Source organism: Pan paniscus, chromosome 2 (assembly GCF_029289425.2).
Source record: "Pan paniscus chromosome 2, NHGRI_mPanPan1-v2.0_pri, whole genome shotgun sequence".
NCBI classification, from domain to species: Eukaryota; Metazoa; Chordata; class Mammalia; order Primates; family Hominidae; genus Pan; species Pan paniscus.
The window spans coordinates 127,963,463-127,976,720 of NC_085926.1; the positions used below are offsets into that span (position 1 = coordinate 127,963,463).

At 44.9% G+C, this 13,258-nt stretch overlaps 1 pseudogene; it reads right to left on the reverse strand.

Moving 5' to 3' along the window:
• Positions 1–5,882: 5,882 nt before the first annotated feature.
• On the reverse strand, positions 5,883–6,915 carry LOC100977659 (olfactory receptor 7E24-like; annotated as a pseudogene).
• Positions 6,916–13,258: the final 6,343 nt, after the last annotated feature.

Here is a 13,258-nt window from a genome sequence, read left to right on the forward strand (position 1 = left end):
GTACAAGTCCGAGACAAGCAGAAAGCTTGCTTTGCTGAAACCCCCGTGGCTCTGATGATGTCAATAGTCTTTTTGGATAAGGGGGCGACCGGGGCGCTTGCTAGCGAATGTTCAGCACCGCTATCTACAAGAAAGTCAACGTCTCCACCCCCGACTGGCATTCTGAGCAGAGGCTCTTTGGGGATGCTTGAGCCTGGTCTCCCTCAGTCCAAGAACCCTTCCGCCAGGTTGAGCAGGGCCCCTTCCTCCTTGTCCAGGGCCTCCTGCTCTGAGTCACCTTGTTTTCTTTTGAGCTGAGGGCGTTTGTTCTTCCACTATCCTATTTCTTTACAATGAGCACACTGGTTGCGCTGCAAACTCTGACAGCCAAGCTGAGTTTCTTTCCCAGGGCCCCCTTTCCCTTGCCTCTTTGGGGGGGCCCCTCTGATTGCTGCAGCTGACAAACAGGTCGGCGTGTCCCCAGGCCTGACCTCCATTCTCTTTGCCATTTTCCTTAGGGCTTACTGCATCCCTGTTTATGAACACCTGGCTAGCTATTTCTAGTAATTGTGATGGATTCATCCCTGCAAGTCCAGCCTGTTTCTGCAGTTTTCTTCTCATGTCTTCTGCGCTTTGACGGACTAAAGCCATGTGAATCATGCGCTGATTTTCAGGGCTATCGGGATCAAAGGGAGTATACATACGATAGGCCTCACACAGTCTCTCGTAGAATTGTGCTGGACTTTCTTCTTTTCCCTGAATGACCTCAGAGAGCTTGTTAACGTTTGTGGTCTTCTGAGCTCCCTTCATTAATCCTTCCAAGAGAGCTTCGCTGTCTGGATTTAGCCTTTGCATCTCCTCTCTTTCATGTGGGTCCAACTGGGGGTCGGTTCCTGGCAACTGGGTCCTTCCATATTCTTGGGGGTTTTGATAATCAGCTGGTGCATGTTCCTCTAGCCACTTAGTTCCTGCTTGGAGGACTCTCTGCCTTTCTTCGCTGTTAAAGAGGAACACGAGCAACTGGTGCCAATCAGCCCAGGTGGGGTTGTGGGTCTGAATAACAGCTTGGAGCAAATCAATTACTGCTTGTGGCTTTTCGGTATAGGGCGGTGTATTGTTTTTCCAGTTGAGAAGGTCGACGCAGGTGAAGTGCTGGTACCCAAAAACACGCCTCTCCACTACGTGACCATCCTCGTCTATCCCAGTATAACGCTGCACTCTCAGGGGCATTTGTGTCCCCGTTTTGGGTTGTAAACGAGCTGCCAAGGGAGGGGTGGAATGGCGCAATGCGACTTACTGCAATTAATAATCTCAATTATTAATTGACACTAATAATTATCAATATCAATAGCCCATAATATAATTTTTAAAATCAATAACGATAATAACGATAATAATGATAATTACTATTAAATAGTTATAAAAATGATAAAAATAAATGATTAATATTAATGATTAATGACGCCTGATATTAATAACTGATATTGATCTTATTCATTAGAACACAGTAATATTAGCTCCTAATAATTAATATTAATATTAATAATGGGAAACATTTATTAGCAATTATTTCTTAATATTAATATTAATATCGGTCATTCATATTCCTGATAATAAAAAATGAGGAATAATTCATACTAATATTACGCCCTAACACCTCAGGGGGTGTACACCCACCTGTGATATTGCTCCTAATCTCCAGGGAGGGAGAGAGCATGACACTACGTTCAATATCGCAGTAGGTGTACACACAGCCGGTGATATTGATCCGAATATAATCTCCAGGGGGTGGAGTATGACGTTACTCCCAACATAGCACTGGGTGTGCATCCACCCGGTGAATATGCTCCTAATATTCACGGAAGAAGAGAATGCCATTACTCCCAACATCACAGGAAGTGTACACCCCCGTGTGAGATGGTCCTTAAAAATATTCCAAGGCCGAGGAGGTGATATGACTACATGTATGGCAGAAAGTGGACACCCCCAAGGATATCGTTCCCATGATCCTGGAAGGAAGAGGATAATATTACTTTCAACATCACAGAAGGTGGACACGTCCCCAATGATATTATTTCTAATTGCAGCGTGTGAGAGGAGGACATGACACCCGATACCCCAGGGAGCAGAAACACCCCTGTGATACTGTTCATAATATTCAGGGAGGAAGAGGATGATATGACTCCCAATACAGACGGATGTACAACCTCTGTACACAAAGGGTGTACACAGGTCTGCGAAACGGTTCATAATCTCCAGAGGGGGAGATGATATTACTCACAATATGATAAACAGGCTGTGACTCCACCGCGGATCCTAAGAGCCAGGGGGGCAAGAGGGGCTGGCTCTTACTCCCCGCATCGCGGGGGGCGCCTCGCCCCCCTGCCATTTGGATCTTAATATCTGCGGGGGGAGAGGCGGGTGGTATTACTCCCCGCATCGCAGGGGGCGCCTCGCCCCCCTGCCATTTGGATCGTAATATCCGCGTGGGGAGAGGCGGGTGATATTACTCCCCGCATCGCGGGGGGCGCCTCGCCCGCCTGCCATTTGGATCGTAATATCCGGGGGTGGAGAGGCGGGTGATATTACTCCCCGCATCGTGGGGGGCGCCTCGCCCCCCTGCCATTTGGATCGTAATATCCGGAGGTGGAGAGGCGGGTGATATTACTCCCCGCATCACGTGGGGCGCCCTGTTCCCCCTGCGATGTGGCTCGTAATATCCAGGTGGGGAGAGGGGGTGATATTACTTCCCTTTGTCCTAGCATGTTTTCTCTACTGCCACACTTGGTCTACACCCTGGGACATTATTTTCCATATTCTAGGAAGGTGTCACTGTTTAAGTCCCAGGGGATATACACCCTGTGATATTATTCGTGCTATTGTAGCGAAATGTGAATCCTGATGTCACAATTCTCTACACACTCTGATATTATTCGCAATACCCTAGCAGGATGTTAATAATGATGTCACAATGTGTGTACAGGTTGTGTTATGATTCTTAATCTCCTAAGGGGAGGTTGATTTTATTGTCACACGGAATATTTTCCCTGTGGTATGATTCGGAATATCCTGGAGGGATGTCACTCCTTATGTCACAGGGTTTGTACGCCTTTTCAAATTACTCGTATTACCCTTGTGAGATATCACTCCTCATATCACCGAGGGTATACACTCTGTGATATTATCGTCATATTCTAGGGAATTGTTGCTTTTAATGTCACAGATGTTGCTCACCTTGTGAAATTTTTCGTTATAGTTTTGTGGGATGTGACTCCTAACGTCACACAGGGTGTACACACAGTGATATTACGTGTAATCTTCTATAGAAATGTTACTCGTAAATCACAGGTCCTGTACACCCTTTAATATTCTTCGTCATATTCTAGGAAAACGTGACTACTAATGTGTCAGGGCGTGTAGACCCTGTCATAAAATTCGTAATATCCCAGCGGGAGTTCACTACTAATTTCACAATGCGTGTACACCCTTTGATATTGTTTGTATTGTCCTAAAGAGATGTGACTCCTGATGTCCCAATGCATGTACATTCTCTGATATTATTCGTTATATCCTCGGGGGATGTGACTTCTAATGTCACATGGCGTGTACTTCCTGTCTTCTATTTCATAATATCCTAGGGCAATTGTGCTGTTAATGACACAGGCGGTGTAAGCATTCTGATATTATTCATGATATTCTAGAAGGATGTTACTCCTAATGTCACAGGGATGTACACCCTGTGATAGTATTCATAATTTCCCAGGGGTCTATACTCCTAATGTCACAGAAGATAACACCCTGTGACATTATTCGTAATATTCTGATGAGATGATTCTCCTAATATCACAGGGGGTGTACACCCTCTGATAGTATTCTTATTATTCTAGGGGGATGTCACTCTTAATGTCACAGGTGTGTTCCTTCTGTGATATTATTGAAAATATGCTAGCTGGATACTACTACTAATGTCACAATGCGTGTACACCTTGTGATATTATTAGTACTATTCTGTGGGGATGTTACCCCTAAAGTTACAGGGGTGTACACCGTGTGATATTGCTCCCGATATTGTAGGGGGATGTTACTCCTAATGTCACAGGGGGTGTACAGCCTTCGATATTATTTGTAATCTTATAGAGAGATATTACTTTAATGATCACAGTGGGTGTACACTCATGGGCTGCACCCACTGGGATATTATTTGTAATATCTGAGGGAGATATAACTCCTAATATCACAGTGGGTGTACCACATGTGTGTACATCCTGTGATATTATTTGTAATATCCATGGTAAACATTACTTCTAGTATCCCACAGAGGGTACACCCTCTGATATTTTTCATAATATCATAGGGAGATATTGCTTCTAATAACACAATGGGTGTACACCATGTGTGTACACTCTGTGATGTGATAGCTTATATCCTAGGGAGATATTCCTTCCAATATCAGAGTGAGTGCACACCTTGTGATATCATTCGTAATCTCCTAGAAAGATGTTGCTGCTAATATCACAGAGAGTGTGCCCCCAGTGACATCATTCGAAATATCCTAGGGAGATGTTACTCGTAATGTCACAGGGGTTGTACACTCTGTTATATTTTTGTAATATTCTAGGGGGGTGTTACTTTTAAAGTCACAGGGGTGTACACTCTGTGATGTTATTCATAATATCCTAGGAAGGGGTTACTCCTAATATCACATGGGTTATTCTAGGAAGAGGTTACTCCTAATATCACACTCCTAATATCACACCCTGTGATAGCATTCAGAATATCCAAAAGGGATGTTACTTTTAATGTCACATGGGGTGTACACCCTTTGATAATATTCGTAAGATCCTAGGGACATATGACTTCAAATATCACATTGGGTGTACACACATGGTCTACACATTGTGTGTGAACACCTCCTGTGATATTATCCATAATATCCTAGGAAAATGGGATTCCTAATATCACGGTCAGTGTACACCCTGTGATATTATCGGTAATATCCTAAAGAGATGTTACCACTAAGGTCACTATGTATGTATGCCCCCTGATGTTATTCGTTATATCCTCGGGGGATGTTACTCCTAATGTCACACGGGGTGTACTCCCTGTGATATTATTCGTAATATCCTAGGGGGATGTTACTTTCAATGTCACCGGGGGTGTATATCATGCGTATTCAAAGCCTGTGATACTTTTCCTAATATCCTAGGGGCATGTTCCTCCTCATGTCACATGGGGTGAACACCGTATGTGTACACCTGCTGTGATATTATTCGTAATATCCTAGGGGAATATTACTCCTGATGGCACAGGAGATGTACACCATGTGTGTCAACCGCCTGTGTCATTATTCATAATATCCTAGGGGGATGTTTCCTTGAATGGCACAAAGTGTGCGCTAAAGGTCACAGAAGGTGTACACCTTGTGATGTTATCTGCAATACCCTAGAAGGATGTTACTCCTAATATGTCACAGGGGTGTACACACTTTGCTATTATTTGTAATCTCATAGAGAGATATGAGTTCAAATGTCACAGTGGATGTTCACACATAGTGTATACCCTGTGATATTATTCATAATATCCTAGGGAGATGTAACTCCTGATATCACAGGGCGTGTAACCGGTGTGTGTACACTCTTGATACGAGTCGTGATATCCAGGGTAAATATGACTCCTCATATCACACAGTGTGCACACCCTGTGATATTTTTCATAATATTTAAGGGAGATAGTGCTTCTAATATCACCGTGGGTGTACCCCATGTGTGTGTACTCTGTGACAGTATTTTTTATATCCTAGGGAGGTATTACTCGTAATGTCACAGTGGGTGTTCACCCTGTGATATCATTCTTATTTGACCTTGCTGCCTTTTTTAACCCACCCTACAAAAGGAATGGAACAGATAAGAAGGTATTGAGATTAGACTGTGCTGCTGTGCGGCCGCTGCAGGACACTTTTAATATGCCCGTTTCTCAGGCTGTAGACGAAGGGGTTCAGCATGGGGGTGACCACCGTGTACATCACTGAGGCCACTGCACCCTTTCTCGGGGAAGATGACACATCTGAACCGAGGCACCCTCCAACGCCTGTTCCATAAAATCAGCAAACAACTGACAGGTGAGACCCACAGGTGGAGAAGGTTTATACTTCCCACCTGATGATGAAACCCTCAGAATGGAGGAAACAATTTTACAGTAAGAGAAAAGGGTCCCCGAGATGGGAAGAAAACCAAATACGGCAGCAGGGAAATACATGTTGATGTTCCTGGTGAAGGTGTCACAACATGCAAGATGGGGGAGTTGAGAAGGTTCCCAGAAGAAATTAGGAATTTCCACATCCTTGAAGCAGGTCATTTTTAAGGCAATCAAGTTGTGCAGCGGGGAGTCTAAAAGACTGAGGAAAAAAAAAAAACAAAACAAAGACAACAAATCTAGGAAGCCACGGAAAAACGGGTTCAAGATGGCTGAACGATATAGAGGGTGACAGATGGCTACAAACCGGTCATAGGCCATCACACTCAGGAGCATGTCTCTCTTCCATGCCTCCAAAAATGGCAAAGAGAGACATCTGAGTCAGGCAGCCTGCATAGGAGATGACTCTGCTGTGAGACTGGATGTCCACACTCATCTTGGGGACTGTGGTGGAGGTGAAACCGATGTCAGGCAAGGACAGGTTGGAGAGGAAGAAGTACATGGGGGTGGGGAGGTGGGAGTCAGGGCTGACGGCCAGGATGATGAGCAGGTTCCCCAGCACCATTACCAGGCACATGGACAGGAACAGCCCAGCGACGACCGGCTGCAGTTCTGGATCCTCTGAGAGTTCGAGAAGGAGGAATATAGAGACATCTGTTAGACTCTGTGGGTCTGTATCGTTTGGATACAACCCTCTTTTGCCTGGAAAAGAGGGTTGCAAAATCGGAAACAAGTAAACCAATACCCAGCATTGTGTCTGCATTTTGGATATAAGCAATACACAAGTCATGTTTTCCGATTTCCGAGCAATCCACACTCAGCAATATTTTGTAGTTCTGACAAGCTCAATTGCCTTATAATGCTTTCAACATCCATTGCTGTGTTATTCACGTCTTGCTGTACACACCTGCCTTAGAGACACTAGCTTCAAGAACGTTCCAAGAACCAGATCATCATATATAACAAATTCGTAATTGCTAGAATATACAGCCTATCTTTTCCGAAGAAAAAGATGTAATAAAACCATTGTCTTCACTTTAAGAAAAAGGTTATCCTAATTAAAGGAAATTAAGAACTCAAATATTTTATTTATTCTACTAGATTGATACAAATTCCCTTGATTGAGAACATTTGTAAACACTGTATAACAGCTGAGACCATGCCATCTGGAGATGAAATGAAAGTTGATAGTTCCTAAGCAGAAAATAGTTCCACAGGTCAGTTAGGTCCTAGTGATTTCATCATTCTGTTTTCGGACTTTTCTCCTTCGAGAGAGTAATTGCTTACTCAAATCGGTGGGTCTTATTTTAAAATTCATGGAAGCTCTGACTCCTGTCCTTAGCTTCGGTGGACTTTGAGTTTTCATCAGAACGTTTGGCCGGACGCGGTGGCTCACGCCTGTAATCCCAGCACTTTGGGAGGCCGAGGAGGGCGGATCACGGGGTCAGGAGATCAAGACCATCCTGGCCAACATGGTGAAACCCTCCCTCTACTAAAAGTACAAAAACTTCGCCCGGTATGGCGGCGCGCGCCTGTAGTCCCAGCTACTCGGGAGGCTGAGGCAGGAGAATGGCTTGAACCTGGGAGGCAGAGACTACAGTGAGCCGAAATCACACCACTGCACGCCAGCCTGGGCAACGAGAGCAAAACTCCGTCTCAAAAAACTAAAAACAAAAAGCATCAAGTAAGTCAAAGTCACGCTGATGACAGCCAATTTTGGTGAAGCAAGGAAGTGTCAATTCAATCATTAACATAGATTTTGACTTTGGCTGTCTCCTAGGTGCCAAGCAAGATATAGGCTCTGGGGAATCAGAAACCAAAGACACTCACTTGTCCCTCTCACAGTACTCACTACTTACTGAGAGAAGGACACAACAAAATGTCCTGTCTGGAATGCAGGGAAAGCAGAACTTCAGGTCAGGGGATATTTCCGTTGAATTGTGTGGAGTTGAAGCTGAACATCTTAAGGAATGTATCTAAAATTCACTTTGCCTTTACTTTATGCATCCGTCACCTAGAGATCACGCAGCGGGCACCCACGATCGGCTTAATCATCACTCACTTCCATCGGATCAACTGGAAATCAAGTCAGATGAGAGTGCTGAGTGTCAGAGGATGGACGTCTCACCCCTTGCCATACAGAGAAGTAGAAAGAGTGGTATTCAAAATTCATGGCCAGACTCGAAGTCCCAGGTGCTATACTTCCTGGTCTTCCAACTCTCAAAAAGTTGTGGGTTTTTTTGGTTTTTGTTTTTGTTTTTGTTGTTTTGAGTTGGAGTCTCGTTCCGTTGCCCAGGCTGGAGTGCAGTGGAGTGATCTCGGCTCACTGCAACCTCTGCATCCCAGGTTCAAGCTATTCTCCTGCCTCAGCCTGCCAAGTAGCTGAGATGACAGGCACCCGCCACTACGCCTGGCTCATTTTTTTCTATTTTGAGTAGAGACGTGGTTTCACCATGTTGGCCAGGCTGGTCTCGAATTCCTGACCTTGTGATTCGCCTACCTCAGCCTCCCAAAGGGCTGGGATTACAGGCACGAGCCACCGCTCCCAGCTTCCAAAAGTTTTAAGCAGAGCTCAGAGGTCTTAACCACAGGCACATCGGAGGGGCATTTTTGAAACGCTTTCCAGCTTCCTCAATAGGAATGGAAGCCAAACTCTGAATTGATGACTCCTTTGAGGAAGTCGAGAGCTATAAGGAAAGCCAGGAACAGGGGCAAGGGAGAGATGTGTCCCGAATGATCCTGTGCCAATTTTTTCTGGAATCCTCGATGTGATCTCAGCTGTCCTTTCCATACTTGACACAGTGATTGTGGCACCCACTGGTCTAGCTGTGGTCTACAAGGAACGCCCAAAGGGAAGGGCACAGTGAGGAGAGGCATCCGCCTGAGTGACGAGGATTTGAGAGGGCAGGTTGGTTGCAGGGAGAGGACTGGCCAAATGCCATGTGTCTGGACTTAGACTGCCTGGTTCAAATTGGACTTCACCCTTTTTGACTTCATGATCTAGTATGAGTTATCTGAAAAGGCGTTGCTCCTTTTCTAGTCTGTAAAATCATCCTGAAGTGTGCACTAATAATGTGGAGACTAGGCAGATGAAATGAAACCAGCTGCATAGAGCACAGAGCTCAGAGCCTGGCCTTTAGGAAGCCCTCAGTAAAGGTTCATGATGCCATGATGTCTGTCGTCATCCTCTTTATCCTCATCATCACCTTCATAATCTTTTTGTTGTTCTTAGGGAATAGTTTAGAGGGACTGATTGCCTGCTATCATGGGTGAGATGTCTATGAAAAGGACAACCAGTGGGGGAGGAAAGCAAAATTTTGAATAAGATTTCTGAGACCCCCAGCACAACAAAGAACAGCAACTGCACAGTCTGGTGAGCAGACAGTTTGCACATTGGTCTCCTCCCATTTGCCCACCGCACTCTCCTGTTTGTCCTGAGGAGGAGGAAACCAAACAAGGCTCCCGACCGTCCCTCAGCACTCACTTGAAAGGGTGGCCTGCCCCTCCACACCTGTGGGTATTTCTAGTCAAGTGGGATGAGAGACTGAGGAAAGAAATAAGACACAGGGACAAAGTATGGAGAAACAACAGTGAGCCCAGGGGACTGGCGCTCAGCATACCAAGGATCTGTACCGGCACCAGCCTCTGAGTTCCCTCAGTTTTTATTGATTATTATTTTTATTATTTTAGCAAAAAGGAATGTAGTAGGAGGGCAGGGTGATAATAAGGAGAAGGTCAGCAACGAAGATGTGAGCAATAGAATCTATGTCATAATGAAGTTCAAGGGAAGGTACTATGACTCTACGTGTATGTAAGCCAGATTTATGTTTCTCTCCACCCAAACATCTCAGTGGAGTAAAGAATAACAAGGCAGCATTGCTGCCAACATGTCTCACCTCCCACCATAGGGCGGTTTTTCCCCCATCTCAGAATTGAACAAATGTACAATCGGGTTTTATACTGAGACATTCAGTTCCCAGGGGCAGGCAGGAGACAGTGGCCTTCCTCTCTCAAATGCAAGAGGCTTTCCTCTTTGACTAATCCACCTCAGCACAGACCCTTTACGGGGGTCGGGCTCGGGGATGGTCAGTTCTTTCTCCTCCCATGAGGCCACTTTTCAGACTATCACATGGGGAGAAACCTTGGACAATACGCCGCTTTCAAGGGCAGGGCTCCCTGCGGCTTTCCACAGTGCATCGCACCCCTGGTTTATTGAGACTAGAGAATGGCGATGACTTTTACCAAGTCTACTGCTTGGAAACATCTTAACAAGGCACGTCCTGCACAGCCCTAGATCCCTTAAACCTTGATTTCATACAACACATGTTTTTGTGAGCTTCAGGTTGGGTCAAAGTGGCTGGGGCAAAGCTGCACATTAACACCATCTCAGCAAAGCAATTGTTGAAAGTACAGGTCTTTCTCAAAATGGAGTCTCTTATGTCTTTCCTTTCTACATAGACACAGTAAGAGTCTGATCTCTCTTTCTTTTCCCTACACTCACTGAACTGCCCTTCCCCTCTGCTGGGCCATGACCACAGAGAACAGGTCCACTATCCTCCCTGTGTGGTGCAACATGGAGGCTCAGACTCCATCCTCAAGGCTTGCAAGAAGACAGGGTGAGACGTGAGGCTCTTGATACAGGTGACGGGAGTGGAGCCCACAGGACTGGAACCTCACACTACAGGGCTGGAGGCACAGACTGACTATTTACTATTCTGTGGCCTGGGGGGCTCAAGGCACAGAGCTCCTTATTAGCCAAAGTCACCCAAGTTCCCCAACCTCTAAGGATTTCCTTCTAATAAGGCAAGAAGAAGAAGAGAAAAGTGAGTGTCCATAGAAGCTTTGGGGCTCTTCCTCTAATCAGGAGAAAGCTGGTGTGTATTGTTCCCTTCTTTCTTTGCTTTTTAAAGATCCAACTGCTTTAATTTTATCTTTTATTATGGGAAAATATACCACGTATAAATATTAAAAATTATAAATATATATTATTTCTTATAGAATGGCCAGTATAAACCTTTACAGTTTCCACTCTTTTTCAGTTTACAGTTTAATGACATTACGTACGTTCACATTGTTTAGCAACCATCACCGTCATCATCTCCAGAACAGTTTTATTTTTCAAAATGGAAATTGCAACCATTCACCAAGCTCTCCACTCCTCTCTCTCGCCCACCCCTGGGGGCCACCTTTCTAGTTTGTAACACTAGGAGTCTAACTACTCTAGACACTTGATAGATAAGTGGAATCATACCGTGTTTAATTTTTTTTTTTTTTTTTAGAGACAGCGTCTTTCTCTGTCACCCAGTTTTGAGTGCAGTGGCATGATCTCGGCTCACTGCAACCTCCACATCGGGGGTTCAACTTATTCTTATGTCTCAGTCTCCTGAGTAGCTGGGATTACAGGCATGCGCTATCACACCCAGCTAATTTTTGTATTTTTAATAGAGACGAGCTTTCACCATATTGGCCAGGCTGGTCTCAAACTCCTGAACTTAAGTGATCCGCCTGGCTCAGTCTCCCAAAATGCTGGGGTTACAGGTGTGAGCCACTGAGCTTGGGCATGTTTATCCTTTTGGGATTTATTTATTTCACTGACGATAATGTCTTCAAGGTTCATCCATGTTGCGGCCTGCGTCAGAAGTGCCTGTTTGTTTTTGTTGTTGTTTTTTTGGTTTGGTTTTATTTTGTTTCGTTTTGTGTTTTCATGGAGTCTCACTCTGTCGCACAGGCTGGAGTGTAGTGGCACAATCTGGGGTCACTGCAACCTCCGCCTCCCGGGTTCGAGCGATTCTTGCGCCTCAGCCTCCTGAGTAGCTAAGATTAGAGGTGTGTGCCACCACACCAGCTAATTTTTGTATTTTCAGTAGAGATGGGGTTTGCCATGTTGGCCAAGCTGGTCTTGAACTCGTGAGCTCAGGTGATCCACCTGCCTCAACTTCCCAAAGTGTTAGGATTACAGCCGTGAGCCACTGTGCCCAGCCCAAGGATTGTATATTTTCTATATACTTTTGATGATAATTTGACAGCAAATATATTGTGAGTATATATATGTACATATATACACACATATATATACATATATATACATATATATAATATATACATATATACATATATATACATATATATATACATATATATATATAGAGAGAGAGAGCGTGTGAGAGAGAGAGTGAGAAAGAGAGAGAGTCTCCCTTTTTCACCCAGACTGGAGTGCAGTGGCACAATCATAGCGTGCTGCAGCCTTGAATTTCTGGGCTCAAACAATCCTCTCACCTCAGCCTCCTGAGTAGCCAGGACTACAGGCTTGTAGTACCATGCCTGGCTAACTTTTTATTATTTTTTTTGTAGAGATGAGGTCTGAATTTTTGCCTGGGCTGATCTTAAACACCTGGCTGAAAGTGATCCTCCTGCCTTGGCCTCCCCAAATGCTGGGACTACAGGTGTGAACCATTGAATCTGGTGTGAAGCTGGGATTGCAGGTGTGAGACATGGCCTCTGGTGTGAATATCTCCTGGTAAATACCTTGTACTTTCACTTTCATTAAGATGTCTTTCGACCTCGTGAAATTATCTGAAAAACAGGGGTGAAACACTGTTCTGCTCCATCTTCCCTGCAGGCACTTGGGCCCCATCCTGCTCTCTTGCCCTGCTCTTCTAGTGAATGGCCAGATAGGAACTATTGCAGGTTTATGGGCCATGTGGTCTCTGTTGCAAATATAACAGGTCTGCTGTTGTAGTGCAAAAGCAACCACAGACCATATGAAGCCATCTTTCTTGCATGGACTCTGTAATCTTTTAGAAATACCCGTTGGGTCACACCACTGCCTGACTTAAAACATATAGATGACCTCTTCCGTCTCCTAAGCTATTAGGTTGTTGCAAAAGCAATTGCTGTTTTCATCATAGTAATGGCAGAAATTGACTGGGCATGGTGGCTGACACCTGTAATTCCAGCAGTTTGGGAGACCGAGGCAGGTGGATCACTTGAGGTCAGCAGTTTGAGATCAGCCTGGGCAACATGGTGAAACCCCATCTCTACTAAAATTACAAAAATTAAAATTAGCTGGGGGTGGTGGTGTGCGCCT